The sequence below is a fragment of the Theropithecus gelada genome, chromosome 6 (genome assembly GCF_003255815.1).
Source record: "Theropithecus gelada isolate Dixy chromosome 6, Tgel_1.0, whole genome shotgun sequence".
In the NCBI taxonomy this organism is placed as follows: domain Eukaryota; kingdom Metazoa; phylum Chordata; class Mammalia; order Primates; family Cercopithecidae; genus Theropithecus; species Theropithecus gelada.
In genome coordinates this window covers 91,398,465-91,412,820 of record NC_037673.1, presented here as the reverse complement: position 1 = coordinate 91,412,820, position 14,356 = coordinate 91,398,465, and the positions used below count along the sequence as shown (strand labels likewise).

The 14,356-nt window shown below is 37.1% G+C and overlaps 1 protein-coding gene across 1 annotated transcript in view; it reads left to right on the top strand.

The window, feature by feature from the left end:
• ELL2 (elongation factor for RNA polymerase II 2) overlaps positions 1 to 14,356 on the top strand; it is a 77,076-nt gene that overhangs the window by 27,076 nt on the left and 35,644 nt on the right. The gene's annotated exons all lie outside the window — the stretch shown is intronic.

Below are 14,356 nucleotides of genomic sequence, written 5' to 3'. Positions count from 1 at the left end.
GAAATTTTTGGAGATGCCGAGTTCAAATATGACAAGACTCTAAGGAGAAAAACTGGATATTAAAGGTTTTAAAAAACAAGTTGACAAGGAGAACAGAGAAGGCAGGTCTTGTTATCTAGAGCTAGACACCAGCTAATATCTTGCTAGTCAACTACTTGATAGAGTTGCTTTGTCATCTATCAGTGGAGAAAGAAAGTTTTCTCCGTCTGTGATCTCTCTCCCCAGTGGAAAGAAGGTACAGGCAGAGTTGCTGGTGTTATCAAGGGTGTGGGAGTAGAGGCTACTTTCCTTTCTGAGTTAGCATTTGATGTTTTGGAGCAGTGGCATTGTAAAGTGTCGTAGGAAAAAGTCCAATCTAGAAAGGACAGATCAGGGAAATGAAAAGCAGCAGTTGGTTGAATTTTAAAAGATGAGGTTCTTAGGGGGCTTAGGGTAATAAAACTCAGAATGCAATATGCAAGTGATTAAAGAACAAAATTGAGCCCACATCAGGAGAGGGTTGGTACCTAAGCAGCCATAGGAAAAGGGCAGTTCTTTATAATACATGAAAAGCCTGGGGTTTAATAACCACTTAGTATAGTATGTTATGGATATCTTATTTTAGAGTGAGAATATAAGGCATAGCCATATTTATGAAGGTAGTAATACTCTACTAATCAATACTTAGAAGTTTTTGTTATGACTAATCTGAATGCTTTTTAGTTTTTCCTTAATCTAGTCATGTTGGTAATTTATAAGTCAGTTTTCAGATTAGGAAGGAAGGTATTTAAGGGTGTTCCATTTCCACTGAATAGTAAGATGATGCTTACTTACATTTCCACAGCTGTTTGAAAGCTCTGTATTTGGCTATAACGAAAAACTTTGTTAGGAATGCTTGATGTTTTGTGTTTTGTTTCTAAAGGAAGACAGTGTTTTGTTCCTTCTTTAGAAAACTTGAAGAATAGCATAATGAGTCAGGATTAATTTGGGATAAAGTCTTTTACTTCATAATTTCTGATTCTGTAAAAAAAATCTCTAACCTCTTTCAATAATATTTAAGGTAATTGAGTCAAAGGGTAAGTATCAATGATAACCTAAAATCTAGTTATTATTTTTATGCAGCCTTTGTTTTTCTGATTGAAAAACAAAGTGAATAAACATTTTTTAAAGTGTATAAAATACACATAAGAATAAAGATGAATAATAAAAGGTTCCTAAAAGTGAAAAACGGTTTTATTCAATTTCATTCTAGTCTTTTCTTCTTGCTGACATACATTTTAAAAATTGCAGTCTCAGTATATTCCTTTTTTCATTTAGCATTATCATGAGCATTTTCCTATGTTATTAAATAGTACAAGTTACTTTTAAATAGCTACCTAACATTTCATTTTATGGATGCACTATCATTTAGCCATTCTCCTATTACATGTATGGTTTCTGTATAACAATAATGGTATGATTAAAATCCATGTGCATAAATTATTATTGCTATCTTTATTTCCTCGGGATAGATTCCTAGATATGGCGTTTATTAGGTGAGAATACTTTTAAAGTTTTCAATAACTGTCACCAAATCATTTATCCCATCCGAATCCCCCACCCCAGAAAGCTACTGCTGTCTTATATTCCCACAGCTGTTCAAAAGTGCCAGTCACGAGGGGTTTTCCCCAGCCAATATTGCATACATGTTTTTTGAATTTCAAAATTAATCATTTGATAATGTTTAAAAACTGTTTGACAGTGTGATTTGTTTGATTATAATCTGACATGAGTAAAATATTGCAATTGTTTTAAGATAGTGTGAAGTAACATCCAGTGCCTTGCCGTCTCCATCTGGTATTGCTAGAAGGAGTGGTTTTGAGTTTTTCATTCCTTTATATTATTCATGTTTTCTCCCAATATGGTGGGGAGAGTTTTTATTTTAGTAGTTCATGAATTCCCTTTGACAAAATTACTCTATTTCTCTAACTTTTAAAAATAATTATACTACTTATATAACTTTTTACATACTGTATTTTGCTATTTTGACATTTTTGTTTACCATTGTTTGTGGCCGTAATTATTTAGCGCTTTTGAATTTCTACCTTCACCTTTAGATGCCTATCTTCTTTAAAAGAACATTGCAAACATCTCACAAAGCCTAGCGGTATGGATCTCTTTTTTTCATGGAGCAATGCTGTGAGTTATTGGCCAGGAGATAAAATGTTTTACTACTTTATATAATTTCATTATTTTAGAGGGACTCTGTGGTGTGTGGTTCTACCTCCTAGCAGAATTAAATTACTATCTAAAAGATAAACAAAAGTTTTGTAATATTAGTTATTCAAATATAGTACTTGCCTTAATTACCATACGTAAACCTTTGCCCTTTCTTTGCCAAAGTGTCTCTTTCTCTATGTGAAGGCATAGGTTTGATGACTTTGCCAATAGCGTAACCATCCTTAGAAATCTTTACGGTCCTGTATTTCTTACAAGTACAAATCAGTCTATGTAAGAAACTTGACAGGCCCTCTTATTTACATCAGACATGCCAATCTCTTAGAAATCAGAACTGTAGTGTCTAATTTAGCTCTTGATGTGTTGTGCATATCAATAGCTTTATACATGTGAAATTAGAAATAGTTTTATTTTCTTTATAGGCTTGAAGAAAATTAACAAACAAATTTGACTTATGAAAACTGAATAGAAATAAATTTTATGGAGTAAACCAGACTCTGCCTCAGGGATGCATTTTCAGAGTAGATGTTCGGAGAGAGAGTTATAAAAATTAAAATACTACACGTTTGGTTCATTTTTAGAGCTACCCATAGCTTGATACAAAAAAACACCCCCACAAACTTTAAAATACTGTTTGTATTTATGAAGATTGAATGCTTTCGAGTCATAAAGTTGTGATTCCCATGAGAACCCTTAATTCTATTTTCTTTGTTTCTTTGTTGTGCGGTAGCTAGTATCTGAGACTCTGGGAATCTGAAGGCAGCATTTTTTTTTTTTTAATGGGTAGGGCACTTGGGAAGCAGTGCTTGCTACCCTTCTAGAGGAGCAGCAGACATCTGTAATTTTTCAGCCTTCCATGGACACCTGTTTTAGCTGATTCATTCTCGTACCTTATCTTTCTGTATTTTGAGTTTGAAACAGTTGGAAATATTGCTAGTTGTTTTCATTATTTGTTTATTTTTCCAGATAGTTTACTTGGCTTCCATTTACACTAACACTTAAGCTTTGACCCAGAAGACTTATAGCCCCTTATTTTTCTCTAAATTATGAAGATTCAGAATGAGTATAGTCAACTTTTGATTATCCAAAGAGCTTGTTAACAGAAATTACTTTAAAAATCAAACACTTCATTATAGTAAGGAAGGCACGTGTGTGTTAGAATCAAACAGGTCAGAATTGGAGTGGGAACTCCCCAATATTGTCTTTGTATTATCAAAGCAAACATTTTTTGGCACTTAACTGTGTACCGGACCTTGTGCCAGACACCTTAGATGGGTTATCTCTAAACTTCACATCAGTCATATGAATTGGGTGATATCATTATCTACATTTCACAAGTATGGAAACTGGGGATTACTGAGGTTATTTGCCCAAGGTAACACAGATGGTAGATTCTGCAGCCAGAGTTGGAAACCAGGTAGTTTGCTCCACAGCCAATGATCTAGCATCCTAGATGTGGTCCATTAGGGCTCTCTCTTTTCATCTGTTTGTAAAATAGAGGTTTTCACTTTCTTCTCAAATCATGGCGAGAGAAACAACTTGGAACTGGAAGTGCAAAGGGAAAATTCTAAAGAAAGTATTTTAAAAAGAAGAAGGAACAAGACAGCGGGATACCATTTCCTATCTCTGGTATTCTCCAAATAGTTGGCACCAATTCTCATTTAAAAAAAAAAAAAAAAGGCACAAAATGATGCATATTTTTACACACACACTTTTGTAATGTTCATTTAAGATGTGACTACAATTTAATTAATTAAAATGATATACCCTAAATATTGTCTGTCTTGTTGCTGTTTCTCCTTCTTTAGCATAGACTGTGGTCTTGTGCCTTTGGTCCCCAGGGAGGACTTACCACAGTGATCTTACCACAGTGGCTGCCTCAGCAATTCCAGTCTCTCATCATTCTTTCCTTAACCAGAGCATTTCTGAGTCTGTTTGTAATACATGTTGGGTTTCCCCATAAGATTTATTTTGAAAAAAGCATTCTGTAACTTTACCCAAGAAAAGGCTCAAAAACAATTGATATTGAAAGCAGAGAATTAAGAACTAAATATACTTCTAAATCTTTATGGAAATATTCTGCAGGCTTAACTATTGTTTATCTTATTGGACTTACAAGTTTTCTTGGTGACATTGATTAGTTTGGGGTGAAACCATGTATTTTACAAAATCTAGGTCTTGGGCTTTTTGAGACTTCTGTTAACCTTGAGGACTTGCAGGTGTCAGATACCAGTCTCTCCCTAGATTTACACAACTGCTGCTGACTGCAGGCACGAATTCTAAGCCCACTTATGCTTGCCAGCAGTTCTTCCTGGCATAATGCAAAAGAACGTTGCTCAAGGCTCCAGGGTACAAGAAGAGGAGATTGGCAATGAATTGGAAGTTGCCGTTCATATTTAAGATTTTTTTTCCTTGTAGAATTCAGGTTTGGGCTTTGTTTCTGAGAAACCATTTTTTAAAACAAAATTCTGCTTCCTACTTGACAAGAAGAATTACTAAACTTAGAATTATTTAGTATGGTTAAATTCTAAATTCTTTAAAATACAAAATGGTTTTAAAGAGGTTGGGTCATACTTTCAAATGGAATTTCGTGAAGCCAGAGTATTCGGTGAGTGTTTTAATAAAAACAAAGATACTTTTTAAAAACAAAAATGTATAATATGAACTTCAGTCCCACAAACCCAGGAAGCCACTTGGCCTAGGTTTTGGGGCTAAACATAGCACAAGAGAGGTTAGGAACTTTCTCATCCTAACATTTGTACCACACAGCAGGCAGCTGTATGAGTTTTTTGTTTTTTTTTTCCCCCCCTTCCTTTCATCTGGTTATTTATTTTTGCCTTCTCTGGGGAACCCTGGTTCTCAACAGATTCTTAAGTCATCTATTTCAAATACAGTTGTAATTTTTTAGTATCCCTGACATAAGTCACCTTCTGAGTGAATTTAATCTAAGTTCCTTCAGATAAATCTAACAAATATTTATTAGGTATCTACTCTACTGTGTTTCAAATATAAGTGGGTAAGACCAGCTGGGCGTGGTAGCTCACACCTGTGATCCCAGCACTTTGGAAGGCTGAGGCGGGCAGATCATGAGGTCAGGAGTTTGAGACAAGCCTGACCAACATGGTGAAACCCTGTCTCTACTAAAAATGCAAAAATTAGCTGGGCATAGTGGTGCACACCTGTAATCCCAGCTACTCAGGAGGCTGAGGCAGGAAAATCGCTTGAAGCCGGGAGGCGGAGGTTGCAGTGAGCCGAGATCGCGCCGCTGCACTCCAGCCTGGGCGACAGAGCAAGACTCTGTCTCAAAAGAAAAAAAAAGTGAATAAGACCATGGTCCTTGCCTCCAAAGAACTCATAGTCTGGTGGGAGAGAAAGGCAAATAAATGCGTACTTAGCATACAGTGTAGTGAAGGCAGCAATAGCGACGAATACCTGGAGGTGACGGGACCATGGAGACTCAGAAAGGGGGCTTCTAAACGCACCTCACTGCGAAAGCAAAGGCTCCCTAAGGGAAGGACTGCTAAGCTGAATCTCACAGATAAGTTAGCATGAGCTAAGGCAAGAAGTGGGGACACAGAGTAGCGTGTTCTGGCACCCAGCAAACACGGTATTGCTGGAACATGAAATACAAGGTGGAGATGAGGCCCAGTTAAACTGGTTTAGTAGTAAGAGTGCTGACAAGGAAACTCATATATACTATTAAGAAGCTTTACATCTACTACTGGTAAGTAGTAGGAAGTCATGAAGAAATAAATGACCCTTGAGACTGACAGGGTCGTATTGACATTTTATAAGAATAGTTGTTGATAAAAACTGAATGATGAGAGGATGGCAGCTGAATGATTAGATGATGGGATTGAAAACGGTTCAAAAGTAGAGGCCAAAAGCCAAGTTGTCCAAGCAAAAGGTAATACTGAGCCAAAGCAGAGGAAAGAATATACATTTAAGAAATATTTCAGAAGGAAAAAGCAGTAAGTCTTACGATTATGTGCATGTTGAGGGGTGTGGAGTAGTGTGAGAGAGAGGAGTCAAATTTCACTCATCAGGGTGCCAGTAATCTCAGCACTAAATGAATGATGGCTTATTAACTGGGCAATGTGGGAGGTGGAAAGATTCAGGAACGAGATGATAATTTAGTTCATATCAGCTTTGTATATTTAAATTTTGGAAGGGACTGGTTAATAAAACAAAAATGAAATGCAGCTTTATGATAAGTTGCTGAACCCAGTGGGAGGTTTTAGTTTTTGCCACCAAAGAAGAACTTGTGGCTTAGCCCAGCCATGACTGCATTTTGAAGAAACTATTTAGATTTTCTCGATGGCTGTCTCACTTCTCTTCCAAAACCACTTTGCACTTGGTTCAACTTTGCATTCATTTCTAAACAAAGTTTCTGTTCTCTCATGCTCCGTAGTCTGTATACCTTTTCCCTGATGCAGTATCTCTAGTATCTGGTATTTCCATCTTTCCCCTGCAATAACTGTCATCACCCCTTTTTTCCTGGAAATACCCAACTACCAAACAACACACACTCAGACACCTGGTTTCTTCTAAATACTTTTTAACCATGAAGCTACAAAAATGAATCATAACAAAACTCCCTTTGAAGCCCCTTTTTAGCTGGCGAAACCAACATTGGTCAGTTGTACAGTATTTAAAAATAAGAAGTACACTTAACCAGTTAATGGATTCATTTACATTAAGGTGCTCATTATCACATTCAAAGTAAAAAATATACGTGTGTGTGTGTGTGTGTGTGTGTGTGTATGTCTATATGTGTATACACACACACATACACATACTGAAACAATTCCTTTCTTCCAGGCAAAATACCCTGGGGTCATCCTTGATTTCTCCCCTTCATTTCTTATATTTAATATGTCTAGGAATCCTGCTGCCTATACCTGCAAAATACATCCCAAATCCATCCATTTCTCCCTGTCCTGGTCCTAAGCATCACTATCTCGTTCCTGGACCTTTATACTTATATGCCACAATGGCGGGAATCTTTATCGGTTTTATTCACTACTATGTCATAGAAACCGAAACAGCGACTAGCACAGTAGTACTCAGTTAATATGTGTGGAATAAGTGAATTAAGTGAAAGAATCAATTAATCCATGTCATCTTACCAGACACACTATTGGAAGGCTAGTTTCACATTAATAGAGAAGCCATGTTAAGAAAGCCGAAAGTAGTTTTTTGTAATTTCAGTTATATAACAACTGGGTGTATTGGGTGTATTTGATTTTTAAAAATTACTACTTTACTTCCATCGTTGTTATTGTGTATTTGTAATTAAAATTGGTTTTGAAATGTTGCCATCGATGATATTTTCTCCAAAATGGTCATAAATTTAAAAGAATACATTAGGGATGAGAATGCAGTTCTCAGGAATTATTTTTATATAAAGACTATATACTACAGAAATAACAGAAATAGGAAACCTCAGTATTAGGCTACTCTACTGTTTAATCCAGAACTAGAAATTTTAATACTGGATCCAGGGGAACTATGTGAAAAATAACAGGGAAAGCATTTCACTTTACTTTTTCCTTGCTTAATATACCTCTTGCTAAAGAGGAACAATGGAAGGAAATAAATTGACTTATTTTTTCCTGAATTATTTACATTAATTGCTATATGACCTGAATTTTGGGGATAACTGCCAATATTTCTCTTTGTGCTAGAAAAATTTGGCATTTTGCACTATTCTCCTCAGTAAAATAGCTATCATATGGAAATTTCAGATGGCTCTAATATGTGTTGGCTCCTCTCTACCCCCTGCCCTTCCCTGTCAGTAGGAATGTTTAGCTCTTACTGATTTCTGTAATAAACTTTTTCTATTGCCAGTGAAGGCTACCCTCCCCTCCCTACTCCTCCACCCTCCAGCATTGGTTTGCACATCTGGGCTGATCTGAGAGGCTTTTTTTTTTTCCCCCCTCAACCCATAATGTTTGGGCCTAAAGTCATAACTGCAGGTCTAGTTTTAAAAATAGCACATGTGGCTTTCAGGTTGAAGTTTCTATTTTCTGTTCTGATTCTAGATTATTCTGTCCCTAAACTGTGGAACCTGAATAGTGCATGCAAATGTATTTCTGTAGCTTAAAGTATATTTCTAGATTTTAAGGAAATCACAGAATAAAGAGTCTAGAAATAATTTGAGAACAACGGAGAATTCTAATGTTTAAATGTTTGCAGTGAGTTTATATCTAAGCTAATATATGCAGTCTATATATAGTCAAATAATAGATGTTAGATAAAATTAAGAGATGGACTGGCCTCCTGGGATGCTGGAGGGGAGGTGGTGGGTTCTGAGGCCATACAAACTGGGAAACTATTCAGTATGGAAGGACCCACAGCAAAGAAAGGTATTTTGTTTAACTTGGCATTTCCTAAATTTATTTGAGGAAAGAACCCCCCTTTCACATAAGGAAACTTTTCAGCATGCTTTGGAAATGCTGGTGGAAAGAAAGCAAACACTTCAGTTCTAGGCCTGGCTCAGACATTAATCTACCTTTTCATTTAACAAATATGCATCGAGTGACTAGTTTGTGCCACACACCACTTGAGGTGCTGACAATATATTCAGGGAACACAACAGACAAAAACCTCTGTCCTTACAGAGCTTACATTCTAGTGGAGGGAGAAAGACTATAAACATAATATGTTAATATTACAAGGTAATTAGACAGCCATGGAGCAGGGTAAGGGGATTTGGAGTACAGGGATTGTCAGTTTAAATATGGCTCTAACTTGAACAAACCACTAAGCCTTATTGTCCTAATCTATAAAAAAGAAATTATAGATGATCTTGGCCTGCTAGGCTATATGAGTCTACTTTAACACCAGGAATTGTCATATCAAAGCATGGTACTGCTGGTTCATGAGTATTTCATTGAGTGTTTACAATCACCTTATCAGAAAAGGTGTCTGTCAAAGAAGAGTTCTGTAAGTTTGAATGATTTGTAATTCCACAGAAGAACAAAACACTTAAATAAATGAAGAAAACCCTTGCTGGTTCTGTTTTTAATCTAATGTATACCTCAATCCAATACTGAGTAGAAAGTATTTGACTCAAGGACAGGAAACCTGCAGTAAAGGTACCAACAGCTTTTCAGCAGATGTTAGCATTCACATATGAGAAAGTTGCAGCAGTGCGCACATTGTGCTTCTGCCCTAGATCCTTATGTAAATAGGACGTCCGTGACTTGATGTTGAAATGACCTTTCAGACAGTATTCTATTGCCACATGCCTGAGCTTGTATCCCAGAGTAATTAGACGTTTTGACTTACACATCTTGGTATACAGTGTTTATGCTAATTATAAATGTCTGAAAGTTTCCTGAAACTTTTTCTTTGTAGCTTTTTATCGAAGACAGACAGGAGGTCGGGAGGAGGGTTGTGGATTGTGGTCCTAAGCCTTTGATTTTCAGTCTCTCATTTTTGGAATGAAAATTAAAATCTGCTTTTCCAGTTGCCAAGACATGGTGGTATATTTTTATATTCTTCATCTTGAACAAGAAACTGTGTGGAATCACAGCCTTTTAATACTTTTTAAATAATATTTTATTCTTAAGGCATTTAGCTAAAAATTCAAGATCGTGAGTCCCTAAATAAAATGTTATTCCCAACTGACCTGTAGGAAAAGCTTAAAATACTAAAATTAAAATGGAGAAGTTTCTATCTCACAAAGGAACGGTCTTCCAATATTGTTTCAAAATCAGACCTCAAAACTTATTTCCTGCGGTGGTTACCTCAGTCCTCAAAAGCTGACCCTAGGTCTACCGTAGCAGTCAGTATATTTTCACTTCCTCCTCCTCGTATTTCATGAACCTGAAAGCTAGTATTTTAAAAAAATGTTTTATAAACATTTTGGAAAAAAGAACTGTCTAGATACACTGTGGCATAGGCTCCTACATATCAGAGGGGACTGATGCATATCCACAGGGGTTCCTCTGAAACTGTGTCTGAGTGGCTCTAGATTAGACAAGGTCTCAGACCCACCCTAGCTCTGGCCTTCGACAGTCCCACAGATTCTGGTCTGCTCTGAAGTTGCCATAGTTTAGTTCTAAAGCTTCCCTCTCACCAACCTGCTCTAATTGTCATATATTACCTGCTCTTTCCAATAAGTCTCCTGCTTTCCTGTCCATTGCCCAAATTGTTACACAGCCTTACCAGCCATAAACATAAGTGCTACCTTATATACCCATTTCATTCTTAAGATACAGTTAACTTAAGAATGAAATGGATATTGATACAATTAACTTTGTATCTAATTAATACATCTTCAAAAAATTAGGTGCACTAAGTCTACAAACCGTTTTGAAATTTTAAGGATGTAAAATTTGCCTGAAAACATCTTGCTCTTGAAAAGCTTCAGATTAGCTCAGACCATACCATCTGCATTGATGCTGCTCTGAAACTACCAAGAAAAGGCAATGTAGAACTCTTGATTGGCCTGAGCTCCATGTCCCTTTATTCCCTAACCTCTAAGCTCCACTTCAGCTCCACAGCTGGAAAGAAACTCATGACATGCATCAAGAGTCACCCTTTGGTCCCAAAGTGAACACTGTTTGCCCTGATGCCTGCCCCTGCCCTGTCTGCATACTGCCCAAATATATCCATAGTGTTACACATGGGTACGAGAGACTATTGAGAAGTTCTGCCATCAGAGGCGTGGACAGAGGTGGTTTGTTACTGATCTTTAGCAGTCTGAGAATCTTAATTGTGTGTGGCATATGGTAAGAACAAGGAAAAATGGTAGGGATTGAAAGCACTCTGCGGATAAATTACTCTGTATTTTTTTAAGCTGAAAACTATGCTACTTTTTTCTACTTGTTATTGCCAGAGGCTTTTAGAACTTAATAGGGGAACAGAATTCTCAGAGAGTGTCATTCTACCAAGATTCACTTTCATTATCTTCAAATCATCTTTTCTTATTTTGAGTTTGTTCATAATGTTACATTTTTAAGACCTTCTTTAAAAAAAAATAACCAGAGTAGGTGTTACAATAAAAGTATTTTTAAATAATGCCCATTAAGCCGTTTGTTTATTTGCTGGCTTCGTGGTACTTAGAAGAATGTGCAGAAGTTTATTTGCAGTTAATCTTCACATTCTTTCTATAGCTAAATATTCTTTAAATATGGCCCATGTGTGCTGCTTATCTTTGCTTTTCAGTTCCTCCTGATTGGAAATTATAAAACTAGAATAAGTATTTCAAATAAGTTAAAATAGATCCTTTCATTTGAAATAAAATGGGTATTTATTTTAGGGTACCCTAAATAAATATATTTAGGGTAAATATATTTATTTAAATATGTATTTGGGATAAATATATTTATATATTTCTTTATATATGCCATTTCTCTCCACTTATTCATTGATTTTCAGAAACCAGTGAAGTCAGAATTCTGACTTCTTTTTTTTTCACTTTATTTTCATTTTTATAGAGATAGGGTCTCACTATGTTGCCTGGGCTGGTCTCAAACTCCCAGGTTCAAGTGATCCTCCCACCTCAGCCTCCCAAAGTGCTGGGATAACAGGTAAGTCACCACACCCAGCCTGTGACTTCTTTTCTAAGGGGATGACCTATTTCTGTTTATAATCCAAAATTTCTCAGCCTTGGCCATATTGATATTTTGTACTGCGTAATTGGAGGGAATGTCCTGTGCAGTGCAGGGTGTTTGGCAGTATCTCTGGCCTCCCACTACATGCCTGTAGCACCCTCCCAGACCAGATGTCCTCTGAGGGACAAAATTGCCCCTTGTTAAGAACCACTGTTCTAATATCTATGTGTAACACAAGTTTCAAAACACTTTGGTGAGTACATAGCATGGATTATGATTTTTTAAAAACTTTGTTTCTTTTTAAGCTGATTCTATTCTGGTCATGATCATATTTTTTAAATCTGTAGCTTTTTTCCTACTGAAGAGACTTTTAAAAAACAAGAATATGAAAGTCTTCTGTTTCTACCATCAGGCCAGACTATAATGGTTTAAGAGAAAAAAATGCATAGAAAGATAATTATTTTACCTTAAAAAGCATAAATGTTACTTAAGAAGTTAAGATCAGATGGTTTGGAGGATGAGACAGGAAAAAGCTAAATTTAAGTAACCCAAAGGTTTGTTAAGAGCTTTCTGTAACACTCTGTTTAGTGGACATTTGAACTAAAGGACTCCAGCCATTAAGTTAAAAGTTTTCACTAAAAGAACACTGCCCATTTGCAGAATTTGAGTACAGACTCTAATCACTCTTGAAAAATAGGGCGAAAAAAACTGTACAATTCAACCTTTTAAAAATGCAATTTAGTCCGGTCGCAGTGGCTTATGCCTGTAATCCCAGCACTTTGGGAGGCCGAGGCGGGCGGATCACGAGGTCAGGAGATCGAGACCATCCTGGCTAACACAGTGAAACCCTATCTCTACTAAAAATACAAAAAATTAGCCGGGCGTGGTGCCGGCGCCTGTAATCCCAGCTGCTTGGGAGGCTGAGGCAGGAGCATGGTGTGAACCCGGGAGGCGGAGCTTGCAGTGAGCCGAGATGATGCCACTGCACTCCAGCCTGGGCAACAGAGAGAGATTATGTCTCAAAAAAAAAAAAAAAAATGCAATTTAGAGTCTCTCAGATGGGATGGTCTTCCGTTCTCTGATAGGTATGGAAGTACTACTATATTCCCAAACCTGAGCTATGCAGTAGAGTAAACTTTAGGTCTAAACGGAAGCTGGAGCCTCATAGGAAGATGAAATATCATATGGAGATGAAACCTCTTTATGGTTTTTAAAACCATATGGTTAGAAACCACTTTAAAAATTTCTCCAACCAGGTTATACAGATCTAGATGAAGGGTTAGAGGAAAAGATGGAAGTTAAATGAGTCATGCCTAGGGAGGGGATTTCATTCAGGTGTCACACCTTTCTTACCTATCTAGGCATATCCCTTCTCTGTCAGCAGAACCCTGCTCTTCCCAGAAAAACAAAAGCAGGCATTAGTGAATACTGTTCTACCAGTATACAGGTAGACTTATGTTCTCTTGTGCCTGACGCAAGCATTCCTTTGGCTCCTGCTTACCTCTACTGCTATAGGATTAAGAAGTTGCCAATATATGTATGCCAACTAGGTGCTGAGTGTGCACACCCAATAAGACAGCCTGATAAGTACCTACCTACAGAGTAAATTAAGACTTGTTCACAAAGTTACAGCACTTTAGAACTGGGGAAGCTTTGGGAATTAAAGAGTAACGTTATTGCCCTCAAAAGATATTTATAAAATAGGTAAAAACACAGAAACTTGTGCCAGGAGTTGGCTCTTATTTAAAATAGGGAGTCAAAGATAGTTTAAATTCATGGATGATGGAGGCTTTGTGGAGTATTACCTATCTATAGTATCTTTGGTGAAATTTGACCTTTTAAAGCTCTACACAAGTTGTCTGAATCTCCTTTGAAAAAAACATTTTTCTTTGACTTATTTCTTCTTGTTCATTTATTCCTTCAACAAATATTATATGTACCAGATACTACAAATTGTCTCCCTTCTTACCTTTCTTTCTTTTTACCTTTTTTCCAGGGTTGGGAGGAAGGGAGGGCAGGAGTTGGTGGCTGCACTTCTTTCCTGTAGGTCAAAGTTTGGGAGACTTTTAGATTGAGCAAGTCAGAGGTTGCAGGTTGTCTTGCAGGGCAGAGCAAGGGCAGGAATCATATATGCCTGTGCCCATGCCTGTGCACATTCATGAGTGTGTGTGCATACACACTAAGCAGCAAGTTAGCGCTGAGTCTTCAGCTTATAATGGAAAGGACAGATTTTTTGGAGAATGAGGATTATAAAACACTTTTCCCTTCCCTACTTGTCACTAAATTACTAAGACTGTATGTTTGGGAGCTGAAGTCGTATTTCACATTCTTGCCAACTAATCCATTTTTTTTTTTTAATATCACCTAACAGCATGCTGACCCAAAGGAGGAAAGGTTTCAGACACTAGGAAGAGTGGAGCAGTTGAAGGACAGAAGATTCCAATTGTACACACCTTTTTTGAGCCCCTACTGTGTATTAGGCAATGTGGCCGATGCAGGACCTCAGTGGTCTTTAACAACTCTGTGCCTTTGCTCCTGGGACTTCCCATCTAGTAGGGAAGCCAGCCCTTGAACAAGAATGTAGAAAATACATC